Raw genomic sequence first — 22,535 nt, forward strand, 5'->3', positions numbered from 1 at the left:
ATGAAGAAGGAGCCCAGACTGAGCACAGCCTGTCTCTAACCCAGCTGTGCAGGAGAAGTGTACAGGCTAACAGTCAGGTTCCACTTTGAGTCCTTGGGTGTGGGCTACAGGAATTGACCAATGCTAAGGCTTATGGTAATGTTATCCAATACAATAAAATAGCTCCCTGATTCTTATCTGCTTTTGGCCTTGTTTAAGCAATGACACCAGCACTGACAGATATGACCTGTACTGTATACATGGGGTCTCACACCTCTCAGAATCTGTGAGCTGACCAGGAGAATGCAGGTCCTGAGGTGAATTTCACATTAATGACTGTGCCAAAGTCAACTGATAAGTCCACCCATAGCTGCCCTGGATTCTGTGACCACTAAGGCCACCTGATGGGCAAGGTCTGGACCTTTGGAGATGCTAGGACTTCCAGCCAAGGATTCGGATGCAGGGACTCCCTTGCTCCATGACTGAGGATCCCTTGGCTGAGTGGTAAGTGCAGGACAGGGATCCAGAGCACCCACATTGGGACCCACCCCTGGGTTCTCAGTTTGGATTTTCCACTTAGGAGATCAAGAGCTTAGAACATTTATCTCTGCACCATCTCCTTCTGAGGAAAAGAAATATTAACCAAATCTGGGCAACAGCTGTGTTGACGGAAGAACATGCAACCAACTTCAGAAAACAAGTAAGGGTCCTGTGCCTGAGCTAACCTTAGGTACTTCAAAACAACTCTGTAAGTCTCTTTACCCCTTAGAGGGGATGAAAGCAATATTTGAGTTAAAAGTAACTTGTCGCAATACCCTTATTCTGGAATACTGAAAGAAAAGTTCTACATCAGAGGAAGCCTCATAAACACACAGCACCTGCCTGGGTTTACCCCAGTCTTGGAAGAATTGGGAAGGATAAGACCAAGGCAGGCCTGAGGAAAGGTCAGAGGGTAGGCAGGACTGGGGTGTGGGGAGCAGGACCAGGGCTGTCTGGACGGAGAAGTGGGTTGTAAGAAGAGCAGTGACCCTGGGTCCTGCTGCCCTGAGTCTCTGTCCTGGGCCTGGTCAACCCCAGGAGACCAGGTCAGCAGGGCTGTGAAAGCAAGTGTGTCAAGAAGCCCAGAAGCCCCTTCACACAGCCCTCTAGAATTTCTGCCACCCATGGAGGGTCTCTATGGGCAGCTGGACGTGGACCCCTCTCAAATGGAAGCATGTCAGCACATCAGCCTTGGGGAAGTGCAGAGGCTGAGATGAGCTCAAGGAGACTGAGCACATGCAGTGATCCCAGAGCAAGTGTTCTGTGACTCATCCATCTCTGGGACTGTCCTTTACAAGAGGAACAAACAGTGAGGACAGCACATGAGGTGAAGCCACAAGTTCTGAAAGTGCAGAGGGAGACAGTTCACTTCTCATCCACCACCTCACCCTTTCTAGAAGAACTCTGTCTCGTTTCAAGGGCCCTTCAGAGTTTTGACCCACAGGTTCTGTCCATCATAGGTCAATATGCAAAGGAAAACAAACTCTCCTGTGCAAAATACCCTAGATGTGCTAACCAGAAAACAAACTTCCGTATTAGTGAGTGACAAGCACAAGAAAGAGCAGCTCATGTGCAAAAGATCATTTTTGATGAGCAAATCAAGAAAAGGTGATTATAGAGCACAGTCATGTCTAAGGACACAATTGCTCTCTATTGTATCATTAAAATATGAAAAAAACAAGTCAGAACTCTACACATATTTCATTCTTCTTTCTGATTTCATATCCACTTTCCTCAGTCTCCAAAGCAGGAGATATAACCCTAAAGTACCAGGAACCCTCTGCCATTAGATCCTACCTAAGTGTTGTTCCTACCTGTATCCTTTTCCTTATCACGGCCACAAATGCTATCCAAAGTTGATTCTGTAGAAACACGAATATGAATTTACAAGCCTTATGGATACATTTAAAATGTGATTAATGTGACTGAGTAATTGGATATTTTATTTTGTTTTATTTTAATACACTAAGATAATAATTGATTGAATCAAATAAATTATAACAGGCACATCTAGCTAGTGGCTACCACATTGTAATACACATCCCTCTCTCTCTCTCTCTCCATATATATTTATATATATATATATATAAAATATATGGAGGATGTTACCACCACTCCCCTGTTTATTCACCTCTGTATGGTGTATCAATTAAAGATGACTGTTTGCGGATTGTTTACCAAAGGAAAAACCTCTCCCCCGTGAAGGTACTTAGGCCAAGGGGTAAGAAGGATGTGTCCCTTGGCTGGATTCCCTGTTAACCTATGAGCCCATCTGCTGTCAATTCCCCGTTTAACTGGTAGCCTGCCTATTCCGCCCAGAGAGAAGAATGCTGCTACTGCTGCTGCTGTGTTCTGCCTGCCATCGTGTATCTACAGTGGGATCTCTCCAGGACCACTTTGCTTCAGACGTGAAAGATCTACCATTTATTAAACCATGAATGTCTCTGTCCCTGACTCCGGGCTCTTTCCTTAGCCTTGAGGCTGAGCAAGTACAGGGCTTGCAGGGGTGAGAGGTGCAGCCCAACAACTTCTGCAGGGCAGTTTGCTGGCCAGATTTGATGATTAATTTGTAGGTGTTTCCTAGGCTCATGCACACTTGCCAGGCACTCATGAGACTTTGGGGACACTGAAACAGTAATGTCAACACCCAGATCATAGAGGAATTCCCGACAGGTGTTCCACTTGAGGGGAGAGGTAATGAGCATGGCCCAGTGCACCTGTGCTAGACATAATCAGCGAGCAGGTGCAGAAGGGAGGGAGGGACATTCACTCACTTCATGAGGCCATCCTTCTCACCACTGCCTCTGAAAAATCCAGGGAAGGAAGGGACAAAATGCCCTTAGAAGGTAAATGGCCTGTACACTGAAAACTACAAACCACTGCTGAAAGAATTAAACAAGGAACAAATAATTGAAATGACATATAATATTCATAGACTGGAGACTTATTATTGTTGATATTTCTACAGTACCCAAAGGTAAGTAGTAATTCATTGTAATACATATCAAAATCCCAATGTCATTTTCAAAGTAAAAGAAAAAAAAAACCTAAAATACATATGGAACCACTAGGACTCCAAACAGACAAAAGAATCCTGAGAACAAAGAACATAGATGGAGGCTTCTCACTTCCTGTCTTCAAAACACATTACAAAGCCACAGGAATCAAAACTGTATGGTACTGACATAGAAACAGATACATAGGCCTAAAGACCAGAATAAATAACCCCAAAGAAAACTCATAGATACATGGCCAAATGAAATTCACCAAGCTTCTAAGACAACAAATAGGGAAAGTAGTTTTTTCAACAGTCAATAGGATGAAAATATAACTTACAGAAAGATTACAACATATATCAGAAAAGGAGCAAATGTCCAAAACATATAAGAAAAACACTACAACTCAAATGCAAACGAAGTTACAAAATTAAAAAGGGTAAATAAATGGGTTAAGAAATGTGCAAAGACTTAAATAAGACATTTCCTGAAAAAGACATACAAATGGCTAACAAATATAGGAAAAGGTTCTCAACCTCACTAATCATCAGGGCAATGCAAATCAACACCTCATACCTGTTAGGCTGTGTATTATAAAGAAAAAAAATTAACAGCTTAAGGCAAAGATGTAGGGAATTGGAAACTTTGTACACTGCTGGTGGGAATGTAAAATGGTGCCACTATTATGAAAAAGAGTATGGGGGTTCCTTATAAAATTATAAACATAAATATCATATGATTCAGCAATCACAGTTCTGGGTATATATCCAAAGGAAACTAAATCAGTATCACAATGAGATTAAGTTAGGTTCATTGCAGCATTCTCACCAATTGCCTAGATATGCAACCAACTTCACAAAAGAAGTAAGTGTCCTGTGCCTGAGCTAACCTTAGGTACTTCAAAACAACTCTGTAAGTCTCTTAGCCCCTTAGAGAGGATGAAAGCAATATTAGTTAAAAGTAACTTGTCCCAATTCCCTTAGCCTGGAATACTGAAACAAAAGTTCTACAGCAGGGGAAGCCTCATAAACTCACAGCACCTGCCAGGGTTTACCCCAGCCTTGGAAGAACTGGGAAGGATAAGACCAAGGCAGGCCTGAGGAAAGATCAGAGGGTAGGCAGGACTGGAGTGTGGGGAGCAGGGGCAGGGCTGTCCGGATAGAGCAGTGGGTTGTAATAAGTGCAGTGACCCTGGGTCGTGCTGCCCTGAGCCTTTGTCCTAGGCCTGGTGAATTCCAGGAGACCAGGTTAGCAGGGCTGTGAGAGCCAGTGTGTGAAGCGAGCCCAGCAGCCCCTTCACACAGTCCTCTAGAATTACTGCCGGCCATGAAGGGTCTTTAGGGGCAGCTGGACGAGGACCCCTCTCAAATGGAAGCACCTTCAGCACATCAGCCTTGGGAGGTGCTGAGGCTGAAATGAGGAGACTGAGCACACGCACTGATCCCAACGCATGTGTTCTGTGACTCCTCCACCTCTGGGAGTGCGCTTTCCATGAGGAATAAACAGTGAGGACAAAAGTAACGTGTAGTTACAAGTCCTGAAAGTGTAGAGGGAGAGAGTTCAAGTCTCATCCACCACCTGACACTCACAATAAGAACTTCTTCTCCAGTGTCAAGTGACTATGACAGTTTTGTTCCCACTAGGATATGGCCATCATACGTGAATGTAAAAAGGAAACCAAAATCCCTGGTGCAAAATACCCTCCAGGTACCAAACAGAAACGAACTTTTCATCTTTGGCAGTGAAAAAGCAATGAAAGAGTAGTCTTGTGAGAAAGAAAATTTCTGAATGGCAAAGCAAGAAAAGATGACTATAAGCACAGTACAGTTAAAGGACATGGATACAATAACTCTATTATATCATTAAAATTTGGAAAGAACAAATCAGAATTCTACACATATTTCCTTCTTCTTCCTGATTTCATATTCACCTGCCTTAGTTTCTAAAGAACCGGGTGGAACCCAAGTGTTCTAGGGATTGTCTCGCTTTAGATCCTACCTGAGAGTTGTTCGCTATGTGAAACGTCAGCAGCATCACGGCTATGTATGCTCTCCACGATCCATTCTGTACAAACACAACCATGAGCGTAAAGTTATTATACAAGTTGACCCACCCATTTCTACTACTCGACTTGCTGGCAAACACAGCATCACCGTGGTCTTCCCTCCAGGTTCTCAGACCTCCCCTGTGCTCTGTGCAGACAGAGTCCTTCAATAAGATATTGATCACAGTTGAAAATTTCAAATTAGGGAGAGGTGCTGAGAAAATCACCTTTCGAGCCCTCACTTCTATTGACCCATTTAAAGCTTTCACCATCAACCTTACCAACCTGAAATTACAGATGTTACAGACACATTTGAAACATGGCTAGTGTGACCAAGCAATTGTGTGTTTTTTGCATTTTTTAATAGAATGAGTTAATTATTGTTTGAACTAAATTAATTATAAATAGACACATTTGGTTAGTGGCTACCACACTGGAAAGCTCAGCTCTAAGAAATCCAAAGATGAGAAAGAGGCAACCAGCCACCCCTCTCCTGGTTGTTCTTTACTGCAGAAAATTTGATGGCCTGATCTGATCATTTGTATGTAGGTATATCTTGGGATCTTGGACGCACGCCAGGCATTGGGAGAGTCCTTGTGGACACTGAAATAGTACAGTCAACACTCAGATCCAAGAGGAATTCCCAGAAAGGTGCCCACTTGTAGACAGAGGTGAAGGACATGGCCCAGTACACCTGTTATTAGACATAATCAGAGAGTAGGTGCAGAGGGGAGGGAGGGATTTCACTCTCTCCATGAGTCCATCCTTCTCAATCCTGACTCTAGAAGACCGGAGGAAGGCAGTGGAAAAGGCCCCGTAGGAGGTGAAAAATTTGTATACTGAAAACTACAGGACATGGCTGAAAAAAACTAAACAAGAGATAAGTAATTGGAATTACATACCATGTTCATAGACTGGATTATTAAATACTGTTGGCATTTCTATACTACATAAAGGGATGTACCCATATATCGCAACAACACAGAAAATTCCATTTCATTATTGTAGAAGTGGACAGAATCCTAAAATACATATGGAACCCCCACAAGTAGATAAAAGAATCTTGAGAGCAAAGAGCAATGATGGAGATTAACACTTCCTGAACTCAAAACACATAACAATGCCACAGTAGTCAAAACAGTCTCCTACTGGCATCAAGACAGTGAGATAGACCAATGAAATATAATAGAGAGACCCCAAATAAACGCACATATATATGGCCAACTGATCTTTGCCAAGGTTCTGAGATTACCAAGTGAAGAAAGGATAGTCTCTTCAACAATCATCAGAATGAAAAGGCAACCTATAGGATGGGAGGAAATATGTGTAAACCTTGTACCTGAATAAGGGAGCAATATCCAGAATGTATAAGAAACTACTACAAGTCAACTTCAGATAAACAGCGGGCAAATAACTGAGTTTAAAAATTGGTAAAAAGCTTCACTAGACATTTCTCCATAAAGACATACAAGTGGTCAATCTACATATGAAAATTTGCTCAATATCGCTAAGCATCAGGGAAATGGAAATCAAGCTACAAGGAGATATCACTCACACCTGTTAGGATGTGTATTATAAAAAGACAATTAGGGCTTCCCTGGTGGCACAGTGTTTGAGAGTCCGCCTGCCGATGCAGGGGACACGTGTTCCTGCTCCGGTTTGGGAGGATCCCACATGCCGCTGAGCGGCTGGGCCCATGAGTCATGGCCACTGAGCCTGTGCGTTTGGAGCCTGTGCTCCGCAAGTAGAGAGCCCACAACAATGAGACGCCAATGTAGTGGGAACAAAAATGAAACAAAGAAAATTAATGGATGCTGGCAAAGATGTGAAGAAGTGGAACATCTGTACCCTGTTTTGTACCCTGTAGTAATGTAAAATGTTGTAGCCATTATGGAAAACAGAATGGAGGTACCCCAAAAATTATTAAGAGTACTTTCATAATATCCAGCAATCACTCATTTAGGTTTATATACCAAGGAGATAAAACAAGAATGTCCAAGAAATATCTACAATCTCATGTCCACTGCAGCATTATACACAATACACAACATAGGGAAATGCCTAGTGTCCATGGGAAGGTAAAATAATAAAGAAAATGAGGTGTATACATACAGCGGAATGTCATTCAGTCTTTGAAAAAGAAGGAAATCCTGCCATTTGCAGCAACACGAAAGAACTTGGAGGACATTTGTAAGAGTGAAATAAGCCAGTCACAGAAGGTCAAAAACTGAAAGAAAACTCCGAGAAGCAGAGAGTAGAAGGGTGGTTCCAAGAGCTGGCAGGAGGTTGACATGGGAAGTCTCTGTTCAATGGTTAGAATGTGTTATTTCAAAATGGAAAAGTTCTAGACACATGCTGTACAACAAGGTGCATGTAGTCCACAGGACTGACTGGACATTTCAAAACTTGTTAAGACGTTGGATTTCATCGTATGTGTACTTTTACAACAATAAAATACACATATGTAAAATAAATACAAAGTGGAAAAAGGGGAAAAAAGAAGAAAAATAAGGAAAGGGAGTCAACAGAGGGAAAGAAGAAAGCAGGAAGGGTCTCGAATGTACACAGGTATCAGGAGATAATGGGAGAGAAGCTCCTCTCCCCAGGCTTTAAAGAAGACATCTCTCCAGAGTTCACTCCAGCAAGAGGGGGATGTCCTTTCTCTTCCCCATTCAAACAGAAGTGCCAATAGCATCCTAAGTGTGGCCCAGGCTGTGCTCAGGTGGACACTTTTCCTTGATCTCTAAACGAACCACACCTGAATCCCCATGGCTCAGGTGTCCTTAATGTATCTCCTTCCACTTCTCTACAGCATTTCTCTCTTCAAGTCCAGCCCGAGGCGCCAATCGTGCCCTCAAACGTGGCGTCCACTGGGCGGGTCTCTGAGTTCTTAAGAGCCTCCCTGTGAGTAGCAGGCACTGAATCGCACACCAGGGTTCCCCTCAGCACCATCAGCAAACTACGACCTAGGGATTGAGGATTTCTAGAACAACTTTACTCATAGACAGTCTCTTGGGTAAACAAGTGACATTTTACAATCAAGCATTTTCAGTTTTTTCTTTGGTGGGGAAAATATTGACACATATAAGGCAATCATATTCTATTAAAGTATGTATTTCTCAAAGGACTCAGTATCGAAAAAAAATTATTAAGTATAACTTTCCATGTTTTAATTGACTTTACTCCCAGACTTGTTTGCTTGCAAAAGCCTTCACAAAATACCAAGAAACTATATCATATAGCAGTTTGCACAGCAACGTGAGTAGAGATGGTCTTGTCAAACTGCTTGGTTTCTCTGTTCCACCTTGCAAAGCACAACCTCCTCTCCGCCCTATTGGGAAGGGAGCCAGTGCCCACCCTGAGCTCAATCCATGGGGTACATCTCTTGGTTCTGTCTTCACTGTATGCAGTGTTCCTTGCCCAGCACACAGAAACAGGGCCGGCACAAGTGATGGAAGACACACTTTCTACAGCAGAAGGACATTTCATTTCCTTAGCACAGAATCCGATAGTGAATATTAGCCTCAAAGGAGAAAGGTGGAGTGAATTTCCTCCATCTACTCCTGGAGGCTCCTTCTTTCTCGGACTCCTCCAGAACTGGGTGTGGCATGTGGGTACAAGCATGGGCTCCCTGCAAAAAGAAGGAGGCCTGCCTAGCACTAGGTGCTTCAGGTAAGGGGGGAGGACTCATCCCGAGGCTCTAATAGGAAACAGTTAGAATGAGGGATATGGCAGAGAGATGTATCATAACCATTCAGAATGCTATAAGACCTACTAAGAGATGAGATTTCTTATTAAATGAAGTTGTAATTGACCCAGTAGTAGGGATGCTGAAACCCAGTTTTGTTCACTAAGAATCCAGCCATGGAGCAACTGAACACGTGCACCACAACTACTAAGCCTGTGCTCTAGACCCCGAAAGTCACAACTACTGAGCCCACGTGCCACAACTTTTGAAGCCCATGCACCTAGAGCCCGTGGTCTGGAACAACAGTAGCCACCGAAATGAGAAGCCTGCGCAGTGCAACGAAGACCCAACACAGCCAAAAGAAAAAAAAAAAAAAAAGAATCCATGAAACATTTGCCTGGGTGGTGATAGGATGTGTTTTCCATGTTAAATGAGGCTCAACTGGTATAAAATCAATGCACACACTGAAAGTGTACAGTTTATTTACTTTTATATCCATACCTATTCATGATGCAGTGGTGATGGGAATATATTTTAGAAAGTTGGCACCAGTAACAGTGGTGTATATGGGAACATAAATCAAGGGAAACACAACACAAAATGTTCACATACACACACAGAATCATACCACTCATTTCACATACAGCCACACCCAGTCTCATGCACACAAACCTACACCACCTAACCGTAATACAGCTTCTTCCTGGGACTATAGTAATTGGTCACATTGCTTGTAAATCACTTTCTATCACCAGGGCCCCTACTCTCATTCCAAGCACAAATTTGGAATCAGTTTGCCCTCTACACTAAAACCAGCAAGAATGTCCCACTTTCTCATCTTCAAAGTTCTTCCTCCCCAAGTGACAGATTCCAGAATACATACTGTTTTCACGTTCTGTGAAGGCCACCTGCAATTACAGAAGAGAAAACACTATGAGGATAAGATCACAGTGATGCTCAGGTCTTTTGTTCATTTGCTGACAGTAGAAAACCTGATAAGAAAGAGTGGTCCAGGGAACCCAGCAAGGGTTATCAGAGCAAACCTACTCAGGCTGAAAGGCAAGAACTTTGCTGGGAGGATGGAACTACCAAGTCCATTTAGGTTGGAAATTACAGAATTCTTTGCCTAGAGGAAAAATCGCTGCAGGAGAGAGAGCTCCATACTCTACAGGCTGTAATGGATGCTGTCAATTTTAATGTCCTGTGGAATCAGGCACTATGATTTGGTAATAGACTGTGATTCCACATTCTCCTAACCAAGGGAAGTGTATGTATCTAGAAGGAATACTGTCAAATATTTATAACTTAAATCTATTGAAAGGGAAATAAAGCAATATTTCTATCTCAGACCAGAAAAAATCCAGCTTACCTTGATGATACACAGAGGCTTTTCTTCTGTCCTATCACGGTGCAGGTCATCCGCCACATCCTCAGGGAGAGCTGCAGGGACACAGAGTAACTGTCAGGACACTGGTGATGCGGCTCAGGAATTACTCAGGGGCTTTCTTCTCGATGAGGACATGGGGTGGTGTGTATGGATGTGGGAGGTTAGTAAGTGTGGGCTGAGCTGGTGTTGGGCCATCCTCTTTGGGGGATGAAGGAAGGCAAAGGACAAGAGGAAGGAAATGAAAACAGAGCTTTGGCTTTCTAGCTAAGGGGAGCCTAATCAGAAGGGAAGGGTCGATCTAAAAAATGGTAAACACTAAAATGCATGCTCTGTTTCAATGACACAGACCCATGACCCATCCTGCCTCTTTTGAGCTTCTGCTAGATTGCCACTGTCTCTTGATTCTTCCCAGAACACTCTTTCCCCAGCATCCACAATTCCAGCTACTGCATTTATCATGTCTTCTGTTTTATAATATATTATACTTGATTAACAGCAACCTGTATTAAAGGACTGAATTCAATCGTAGACAAAATATGCTATGTTTATTCACGAATCACTTGTCTTAAAGAAAATCAAATACACAAGATTTGACAAAACTGAAATCCTACCATTTAGATACAGCCACTATCAATCGTATCATATTTTTCTCCCAGTCTTTGTTTTCTATACAATGTACGTATGCCCCCTGAGTCAGGGGCTGTCCATACTCTAGGGAGCTGTTCCATAAGTGGGACACTTCGTTATGAAGAAGGAGCCCAGACTGAGCACAGCCTGTCTCTAACCCAGCTGTGCAGGAGAAGTGTACAGGCTAACAGTCAGGTTCCACTTTGAGTCCTTGGGTGTGGGCTACAGGAATTGACCAATGCTAAGGCTTATGGTAATGTTATCCAATACAATAAAATAGCTCCCTGATTCTTATCTGCTTTTCACCTTGTTGAAGCAATGACACCAGCACTGACAGATATGAGCTGTACTGTATACATGGGGTCTCACACCTCTCAGAATCTGTGAGCTGACCAGGAGAATGCATGTCTTGAGGTGAATTTCACATTAATGACTGTGCCAAAGTCAACTGATAAGTCCACCCATAGCTGCCCTGGATTCTGTGATCATTAAGGCCACCTGATGGGCAAGGTCTGGACCTTTGGAGATGCTAGGACTTCCAGCCAAGGATACGGAGGCAGGGACTCCCTTGCTCCATGACTGACGATCCCTTGGCTGAGTGGTAAGTGCAGGTGAGGGATCCAGAGCATCCATATTGGGACCCACACCTGTGTTCTCAGTTTGGCTTTTCACTTAGGAGGTCACGAGCTTAGAACATTTATCTCTGCACCATCTCCTTCTGAGGAAAAGGCATATTAACCAAATATGGGCAACAACTGTGTTGAGGGAAGAACATGCAAACAACTTCACAAACAGGTAAGGGTTCTGTGCCTGAGCTAACCTTAGGTACTTCAAAACAACTCTGTAAGTCCCTTAGCCCCTTAGAGAAGATGAAAGCAATATTAGAGTTAAAAGTAACTTTTCCCAATTCTCTTATTCTGGAATACTGAAACAAAATTCTGCAGCAGAGGAAGCCTCAAAAACACACAGCACCTGCCAGGGTTTACCCCAGACTTGGAAGAACTGAGAAGGATAAGACCAAGGCAGGCCTGAGGAAAGGTCAGAGGGTAGGAAGGACTGGGGTCTGGGGAGCAAGAGCAGGGTTGTCTGGAAGGAGCAGTGCGTTGTAAGAAGAGCAGTGACCCAAGGTCCTGCTGCCCTGAGTCTCTGTCCTGGGCCTGGTCAACCCCAGGAGACCAGGTCAGCAGGGCTGTGAAAGCAAGTGTGTCAAGAAGCCCAGCAGCCCCTTCACACAGCCCTCTAGTACTTCTGCCACCCATGGAGGGTCTCTAGGGCAGCTGGAGGTGGACCCCTCTCAAATGGAAGCATGTCAGCACATCAGCCTTGGGGAAATGGTGAGACTGAGATGAGCTCAAGGAGACTGAGCACATGCAGTGATCCCAGAGCAAGTGTTCTGTGACTCATCCATCTCTGGGTCTGTCCTTTACAAGAGGAACAAACAGTGAGGACAAAACATGAGGTGGAGCCACAATTCCTGAAAGTACAGAGGGAGACAGTTCACTTCTCATCCACCACCTCACCCTTTCTAGAAGAACTTGGTCTCAAGTTTCAAGGGCCCATGAGAGTTTTGACCCACAGGTTCTGTCCATCATAGGTCAATATGCAAAAGAAAACAAACTCTCCTGTGCACAATACCCTAGATGTGCTAACCAGAAAACAAACTTCCATATTGGGCAGTGACAAGCACAAGAAAGAGCAGCTCATGTGCAAAAGATCATTTTTGATGAGCAAATCAAGAAAAGGTGATTATAGAGCACAGTCAAGTCTAAGGACACAATTGCTTTCTATTGTATCATTAAAATATGAAAAAAACAAGTCAGAACTCTACACATATTTTATTCTTCTTTCTCATTTCATATCCACCTTCCTCAGTCTCCAAAGCAGGAGATATAACCCTAACGTTCCAGGAAACCTCTGCCATTAGATCCTACCTAAGTGTTGTTCCTACCTGTATCCTTTTCCTTATCACGGCCACAAATGCTATCCAGAGTCGATTCTGTAGAAACACGAGCATGAATTTACAAGTCTTATGGATACATTTAAAATGTGACTAATGTGACTGAGTAATTGGATATTTTATTTGTTTTATTTTAATACACTGAGTTAATCATTGATTGAATTAAATTATAACAGGCACATCTAGCTAGTGGCTACCACACTATAATACACATCCCTCTCTCTCTCTCTCTCCATATATATATATATACCCATTCAAGATGGCTGTTTGCTGATGGTTTACCAAAGGAAAAACTTGTGCCCCGTGAAGTACTTAACCCAAGGGGTAAGAGGGATGTGTCCCTCTGCTGGTTTCCCTGGTAACCGATGAGCCCAACTGCTGTCAATTCCCCCTTTAACTGGTAGCCTGCTTATTCCGCCCAGAGTGAAGAATGCTGCTACTGCTGCTGCTGCGTTCTGCCTGCCATTGGCTACCTACAGTGAGATGTCTCTCCAGGACTACATTGCTTCTGACGTGAAAGATCTCCCATCTAGTAAACCATGAATGTCTCTCTCCCTGACTCCGGGCTCTTTCCTTAGCCCTGAGGCTGAACAAGTACAGGGCTTGCAGGCGTGAGAGGTGCAGCCCAACACCTTCTGCAGGGCAGTTTGCTGGCCAGATTTGATGATTCATTTGTAGGTGTTTCCTAGGCTCATGCACACTTGCCAGGCACTCATGAGACCTTGGGGACACTGAAACAGTAATGTCAACACCCAGATCCTAGAGGAATTCCCGACAGGTGTTCCACTTGAGGGGAGAGGTAATGAGCATGGCCCAGTGCACCTGTGATAGACATGATCAGCGAGCAGGTGCAGGAGGGCGGGAGGGACATTCACTCACTTCATGAGGCCATCCTTCTCACCACTGTTTTGAAAAATCCAGGGAAGGAAGGGACAAAATGCCCTTAGAAGGTAAATGGCCTGTACACTGAAAACTACAAACCACTGCTGAAAGAATTAAACAAGGAACAAATAATTGAAATGACATATCATATTCATAGACTGGAGACTTATTATTGTTGACATTTCTACAATACCCAATGTCCAAAACATCTAGGAAAAACACTACAACTCAAATGCAAACGAAGTTAAAAAATTAAAAAGGGCAAATAACTGGGTTCAGAAATGTGCAAAGACTTAAATAAGACATTTCCTGAAAAAGACATACAAATGGCTAACAAATATAGGAAAAGGTTCTCAACCTCACTAATCATCAGGGCAATGCAAATGAACACCTCATACCTGTTAGGCTGTGTATTATAAAGAAAAAAATTAACAGTTTAAGGCCAAGATGTGGGGAATTGGAAACTTTGTACACAGCTGGTGGTAATGTAAAATGGTGCAGCTATTATGAAAAAGAGTATGGGGGTTCCTTATAAAATTATAAACAGAAATATCATATGATTCAGCAATCACAGTTCTGGGTATATATCCAAAGGAAATTAAATCAGTATCACAATGAGATGAACTTAGTTTCATTGCAGCAATCTCCCCAATAGCCTAGATATGCAACCAACTTCACAAAACAAGTAAGTGTCCTGTGCCTGAGCTAACCTTAGGTACTTCAAAACAACTCTGTAAGTCTCTTAGCCCCTTAGAGAGGATGAAAGCAATATTAGAGTTAAAAGTAACTTGAACCAATTCCCTTAGTCTGGAATACTGAAACAAAAGTTCTACAGCAGGGGAAGCGTCATAAACACACAGCACCTGCCAGGGTTTACCCCAGCCTTGGAAGAACTGGGAAGGATAAGCCCAAGGAAGGCCTGAGGAAAGGTCAAAGGGTAGGCAGGCCTGGAGTGTGGGGAGCAGGGGCAGGGCTGTCCGGATGGAGCAGTGGGTTGTAAGAAGAGCAGTGACCCTGGGTCCTGCTGCCCTGAGTCTCTGTCCTGGGCCCGGGAAATTCCAGGAGACCAGGTTAGCAGGGCTGTGAGAGCCAGTGTGTGAAGCGAGCCCAGCAGCCCCTTCAAACAGTCCTCTAGAATTCCTGCTGGCCATGAAGGGTTTTTAGGGGCAGTTAGACGTGGAGCCCTCTCAATTGGAAGCATGTCAGCACATCAGCCTTCGGAGGTGATGAGGCTGAAATGAGGAGACTGAGCACATGCATTGATCCCAAAGAATGTGTTCTGTGACTCATCCACCTCTGGGAGCGCGCTTTCCATGAGGAATAAACAGTGAGGACAAAAGTAAGATGAAGCTACATGTCCTGAAAGTGTAGAGGGAGAGAGTTCAAGTCTCATCCACCACCTGACACTCACTATAAGAACTTCTTCTACAGTGTCAAGTGACTATGACAGTTTTGTTCCCACTAGGATATGGCCATCATACGTGAATGTAAAAATGAAAACAAAATCCTGGTGAAATATACCCTCCAGGTACCAAACAGAAAAGAACCTTTCATTTTTGGCAGTGAAAAAGCAATGCAAGAGTAGTCTTGTGAGAAAGAAAATTTCTGAATGGCAAAGCAAGAAAAGATGACTATAAGCACAGTGCAGTAAAAGGACATGGACACAATAACTCTATTATATCATTAAAATTTGGAAAGAACAAATCAGAATTCTACACATATTTCCTTCTTTTTCCTGATTTCATATTCAACTTCCTTCGTTTCTAAAGAACCGGGTGGAACCAAAGTGTTCTAGGAATTGTCTCCCTTTAGATCCTACCTGACAGTTGTTCCCTACGTGAATCGTCATCAGCATCACTGCTATGTATGCTCTCCACCATGCATTTTGTACAAACACAACCATGAGCATAAAGTTATTATACAAGTTGACCCACCCATTTCTCCTACTCGACTTGCTGGCTCACACAGCATCACCCTGGTCTTCCCTCCAGGTTCTCAGACCTCCACTGTGCTCTGTGCAGACAGAGTCCTTCAATAAGATATTGATCACAGTTGAAAATTTCAAATGAGGGAGAGATGCTGAGAAAATCACCTTCCGACCCCTCACTTCTATACACCCATTTATAGCTTTCACCGTCAACCTTACCAACCTGAAATTCCAGATGTTACAGACACACTTGAAACATGGCTAGTGTGACCAAGCAATTGTGTGTTTTTTGCGCTTTTTAATAGAAAGATTTAATTATTATTTGAACTAAATTAATTATAAATAGACACATTTTGTTAGTGGCTACCACACTGGAAAGCTCAGCTCTAGGAAATCCAAAGATGAGAAAGAGGCAACCAGCCACCCCTCCCCTGGCTGTTCCTTACTGCAGAAAATTTGATGGCCTGATCTGATCATTCATATATAGGTATATCTTGGGCTTTTGGACCCATGCCATGCATTGGAGAGTCCTTGTGGACCCTGAAATAGTACAGTCAACACTCAGATCCAAGAGGAATTCCCAGTAAGGGGCCCAAATGTAGACAGAGGTGAAGGGCATGGCCCAGTACACCTGTATTAGACATAATCAGAGAGTAGGTGCAAAGGGGCGGGATGGATTTTACTCTCTCCATTAGTCCATCCTTCTCACCCCTGACTCCAGAAGACCTGAGGAAGGCAGTGGAAAAGGCCCCGTAGGAGGTGAAAAATTTGTATACTGAAAACTGCAGGACATTGCAGAAAGAAATTAAAGAAGAGACAAGTAATTGGAATGACATACCATGTTCATAGACTGGATTATTAAATACTGTTGGCATTTCTATACTACATAAAGGGATGTAGACATATATCGCAACAACCCACAAAATTCCATGTCATTATTATAGAAGTGGGCAGAATTCTAACATACATATGGAACCCCCACAAGTAGATAAAACAATCTTGAGAGCAAAGAGCAATGATGGAGATTAACACTTCCTGAACTCAAAACACATAACAATGCCACAGTAGTCAAAACAGTCTGCTACTGGCATCAAGACAGTGAGATAGACCAATGAAATATAATAGAGAGACACCAAATAAACGCACATATATATAGCCAACTGATGTTTGCCAAGGTTCTAAGATTACCAAGTGAAGAGAGGATAGTGTCTTCAACAATCAACAGAATGAAAAGGCAACCTATAGGATGGGAGGAAATATGTGTAAACCTTGTATCTGAATAAGGGACCAATATCCAGAATATAAAAGAAACTACTACAAGGCAATTTCAGAAAAACAGTGGGCAAATAACGGAGTTTAAAAATGGGTAAAAAGCTTCACTAGACATTTCTACAAAAAGACATACAAGTAGTCAATCTACATATGAAAATTTGCTCAACATTGCTAAGCATCAGGGAAATGGAAATCAAGCCACAAGGAGATATAACTCACACCTCTTAGGATGTGTATTATAAAAAGACAATTAGGGCCTGCTGGTTGGCACAGTGGTTGAGAATCCGCCTGCCGATGCAGGGGACACGTGTTTGTGCCCCGGTCTGGGAGGATCCCACATGCCGCCGAGCGGCTGGGCCCGTGAGCCATGGCCGCTGAGTCTGTGCGTTTGGAGCCTGTGCTCCACAATGGGAGAGCCCACAACAATGAGAAGCCTGTGTACTGCAAAAAAAAAAAAAAAAAAAAGAAAAGAAAAAAAAGAAAATTAATGGAACCTGGCAAAGATGTGAAGAAGTGGAACTTCTGTACCCTGTTTTGTACCCTGCAGTAATGTAAAATGGTGTAGCCATTATGGAAAACAGAATGGAGGTCCCCCCAAAATTATTAAGACAACTATCATAAAATCCAGCAATCACAAATTTAGGTTTATATACCAAGGAGATAAAACGAGAATGTCCAAGAGATATCTACAATCTCATGTCCATTGAAGCATTATACACAATACACAACACAGGAAAACTGCCTAGTGTCCACGGGAAGATGAATTAATAAAGAAAATGTGGTGTATACATAGAGTGGAAAGTCATTCAGTCTTTGAAAAAGAAGGAAATCCTGCCATTTGCAGCAACACGAAAGAACTTGGAGGACATTTGTAAGAGTGAAATAAGCCAGTCACAGAAGGTCAAAAACTGAAAGAAAACTCCGAGAAGCAGAGAGTAGAAGGGTGGTTCCAAGAGCTGGCAGGAGGTTGACATGGGAAATCTGTGTTCAATAGTTAGAATGTGTTATTTCAAAATGGAAAAGTTCTAGACACATGCTGTACAACAAGGTTCATGTAGTCAACAGGACTGCCTGGACATTTCAAAACTTGTTAAGACGTTGGATTTCATCGAATATGTACTTTTACAACAATAAAATACACATATGTAAAATAAATACAAAGTGGAAAAAGGGGAAAAAAGAAGAAAAATAATGAAAGGGAGTCAACAGAGGGAAAGAAGAAAGCAGGAAGGGGCTCGAATGTACACAGGTATCAGGAGATAATGGGAGAGAAGCTCCTCTCCCCAGGCTTTAAAGAAGACATGTCTCCAGAGTTCACTCCAGCAAGAGGGTCATGTCCCTTCTCTTCCCCAATCAACCAGAAGCGCCAATAGCATCCTAGGTGTGGCCCAGGCTGTGCTCAGGTGGACACATTTCCTTGATCTCTAAACCAACCACCCCTGACTCCCCATGGCTCAGGTGCACTTCCTGTATCTCCTTCCACTTCTCTAAAGCATTTCTCTCTTCAAGTCCAGCCCGAGGCTCCAATCCTGTCCTCACACGTGGGGTCCACTGGGCGGGTCTCTGAGTTCTTAAGAGCCTCCCTGTGAGTAGCAGGCAGTGAATCGCAAACCAGGGTTCCCCTCAGCACCATCAGCAAACTACGAGCTAGAGATTGAGGATTTCTAGAAAAACTTTACTCATACACAGTCTCTTGTGTAAACAAGTTACATTTTACAATCAATCATTTACAGTTTTTTCTTTGGCGGGGAAAATATTGACACATATAAGGCAATCATATTCTATTAAAGTATGTATTTCTCAAAGGACTCAGTATCGAAAAAAAATTTTAAATATAACTTTCCATGTTTTAATTGACTTTACTCCCAGACTTGTTTGCTTGCAAAAGCCCTCAGAAAATACCAAGAACCTATGTCATCTGGCAGTTTGCACAGCAACATGAGTGGAGATCCTCTTGTCACACTGCTTGGTTTCTCTGTTCCACCTTGCAAAGCACAACCTCCTCCCCGCCCTCCTGGGAAGGGAGCCAGTGCCCACCCTGAGCTCAATCCCTGGGGCAGATCTCTTGGTTCTGTCTTCACTGTATGCAGTGTTCCTTGCCCAGCACACAGAAACAGGGCCCGCACAAGTGATGGAAGACAGACTTTCCACAGGAGAAGGACATTTCGTTTCCTTAGCACAGAATCCGAGAGTGAATATTAGCCTCAAAGGATAAAGGTGGAGCGAATTTCCTCCATCTACTCCTGGAGGCTCCTTCTTTCTCGGACTCCTCCAGAACTGGGTGTGGCATGTGGGTACAAGCATGGGCTCCCTGCAAAAGGAAGGAGGCCTGCCTAGCACTAGGTGCTTCAGGTAATGGGGGAGGACTCATCCTGAGGCTCTAATAGGAAACAGTTAGAATGAGGGAAGTGGCAGAGAGATGTATCATAAACATTCAGAATGCTATGAGACCTACTAAGAGATGAGATTTCTTATTAAATGAAGTTGTAATTGACCCAGTAGTAGGGATTCTGAAATCCAGTTTTGTTCACTAAGAATCCAGCCATGGAGCAACTAAGCCCGTGCACCACAACTACTAAGCCTGTGCTCTAGAGCCCGCAAGTCAAGGCCAAGATGTGGGGAATTGGAAAATTTGTACACTGCTGGTTGGAATGTAAAATGTTGCAGCTATTGTGAAAAAGAGTATGGGTGCTCCCTGTAAAATTATAAACAGAAATATCATATGATTTAGCAATCACAGTTCTGGGTATATATCCAAAGGAAATTAAATCAGTATCACAATGAGATGAACTTAGGTTCATTGCCGCATTCTCCACAATAGCCTAGATATGCAATCAACTTCACAAAACAAGTAAGGGTCCTGTGCCTGAGCTAACCTTAGTTACTTCAAAACTACTCTGTAAGTCTCTTAGCCCCTTAGAGAGGATGAAAGCAATATTAGAGTTAAAAGTAACTTGTCCCAATTCCCTTAGTCTGGAATACTGAAACAAAATTCTACAGCAGAGGAAGCCTCATAAACACACAGCACCTGCCAGGGTTTACCCCAGCCTTGGAAGAACTGGGAAGGATAATACCAAGGCAGGCGTGAGGAAAGGTCAGAGGTTAGGCAGGACTGGAGTGTGGAGAACAGGGGCAGGTGTGTCCGGATGGAGGAGTGGGTTGTAAGAAGAGCAGTGACCCTGGGTCCTGCTGCCCTGAGTCTCTGTCCTGGGCCTGGTGAATTCCAGGGGACCAGGTTAGCAGGGCTGTGAGAGCCAGTATGTGAAGCGAGCCCAGCAGCCCCTTCACACAGTCCTCTAGAATTCCTGCCGGCCATGAAGGATCTTTAGGGGCAGCTGGACGTGGACCCCTCTCAAATGGAAGCACCTTCAGCACATCAGCCTTGGGAGGTGCTGAGGCTGAAATGCGGAGAATGAGCACATGCAGTGATCCCAAAGCATGTGTTCTGTGACTTATCCACTGGTGGGAGCGCGCTTTCCATGAGGAATAAACAGTGAGGACAAAAGTAAGATGAAGCTACATGTCCTGAAAGTGTTGAGGGAGAGAGTTCAAGTCTCATCCACCACCTGACACTCACTATAAGAACTTCTTCTCCAGTGTCAAGTGACTATGACAGTTTTGTTCCCACTAGGATATGGCCATCATACGTGAATGTAAAAATGAAACCAAAATCCTGGTGAAAAATACCCTCCAGGTACCAAACAGAAACGAACCTTTCATTTTTGGCAGTGAAAAAGCAATGAAAGAGTAGTCTTGTGAGAAAGAAAATTTCTGAATGGCAAAGCAAGAAAAGATGACTATAAGCACAGTACAGTCAAAGGACATGGACACAATAACTCTATTATATCATTAAAATTTGGAAAGAGCAAATCAGAATTCTACACATATTTCCTTCTTCTTCTTGATTTCATATTCACCTTCCTTAGTTTCTAAAGAACTGGGTGGAACCCAAGTGTTCTAGGAATTGTCTCGCTTCAGATCCTACCTGAGAGTTGTTCGCTATGTGAATCGTCATCAGCATCACTGTTATCTGTGCTCTCCGTGGTCCATTCTGTACAAACACACCATAAGCATAAAGTTATTATACAAGTTGACACACCCATTTCTCCTACTCGACTTGCTGGCTCACACAGCATCACCCTGGTCTTCCCTCCAGGTTCTCAGACCTCCCCTGTGCTCTGTGCAGACAGAGCCCTTCAATAAGATATTGATCACAGTTGAAAATTTCAAATGAGGGAGAGATGCTGAGAAAATCACCTTTCGACCCCTCACTTCTATAGACTTATTTATAGCTTTCACCGTCAAACTTACCAACCTGAAATTCTAGATGTTACAGACACACTTCAAACATGGCTAGTGGGACCAAGCAATTGTGTGTTTTTTGCGCTTTTTAATAGAAAGATTTAAGTCTTGTTTGAACTAAATTAATTATAAATAGACACATTTGCTTAGTGGCTACCACACTGGAAAGCTCAGCTCTAAGAAATCCAAAGATGAGAAAGAGGCAACCAGCCACCCTTCCCATGGTTGTTCTTTACTGCAGAAAATTTGATGGCCTGATCTGATCATTCGTATGTAGGTATATCTTGGGCTCTTGGACCCAGGCCAGGCATTCGGAGAGTCCTTGTGGACACTGAAATAGTACAGTCAACACTCAGATCCAAGAGGAATTCCCAGCAAGGGGCCCACTTGTAGACAGAGGTGAAGGACATGGCCCAGTACACATATATTAGACATAATCAGTGAGTAGGTGCAGGGGGAGGGAGGGATTTCTCTCTCTTCATGAGTCCATCCTTCTGAATCCTGACTCTAGAAGACCTGAGGAAGGCAGTGGAAAAGGCCCCGTAGGAGGTGAATAGTTTGTATACTGAAAACTACATGACATTGCGGGAAAAAATTACAGAAGGGACAAGTAATTGGAATGACATACCATGTTCATAGACTGGATTATTAAATACTGTTGGCATTTCTATACTACATAAAGGGATGTAGACATATATCGCAACAACCCACAAAATTCCATGTCATTATTATAGAAGTGGACAGAATCCTAAAATACATATGGAACCACCCCAAGTAGATAGAAAAATAGTGAGAGCAAAGAGCAATGATGGAGATTAACACTTCCTGAACTCAAAACACATAACAATGCCACAGTAGTCAAAACAGTCTGCAACTGGCATCAAGACAGTGAGATAGACCAATGAAATATAATAGAGAGACCCCAAATAAACGCACATATATTTGGCCAACTGATCTTGGCCAAGGTTCTAAGATTAACAAGTGAAGAGAGGATAGTGTCTTCAACAATCAACAGAATGAAAAGGCAACCTATAGGATGGGAGGAAATATGTGTAAATCTTGTATCTGAATAAGGGACCAATATCCAGAATATAAAAGAAACTACTACAAGGCAATTTCAGAAAAACAGCGGGCAAATAACGGAGTTTAAAAATGGGTAAAAAGCTTCACTAGACATTTCTACAATAAGACATACAAGTAGTCAATCTACATATGAAAATTTGCTCAACATTGCTAAGCATCAGGGAAATGGAAATCAAGCCACAAGGAGATATAACTCACACCTCTTAGGATGTGTATTATAAAAAGACAATTAGGGCCTGCTGGTTGGCACAGTGGTTGAGAATCCGCCTGCCGATGCAGGGGACACATGTTTGTGCCCCGGTCTCGGAGGATCCCACATGCCGCCGAGCGGCTGGGCCCGTGAGCCATGGCC

This window comes from Hyperoodon ampullatus, assembly GCF_949752795.1.
Source record: "Hyperoodon ampullatus genome assembly, chromosome: 2".
Lineage (NCBI taxonomy): Eukaryota > Metazoa > Chordata > Mammalia > Artiodactyla > Ziphiidae > Hyperoodon > Hyperoodon ampullatus.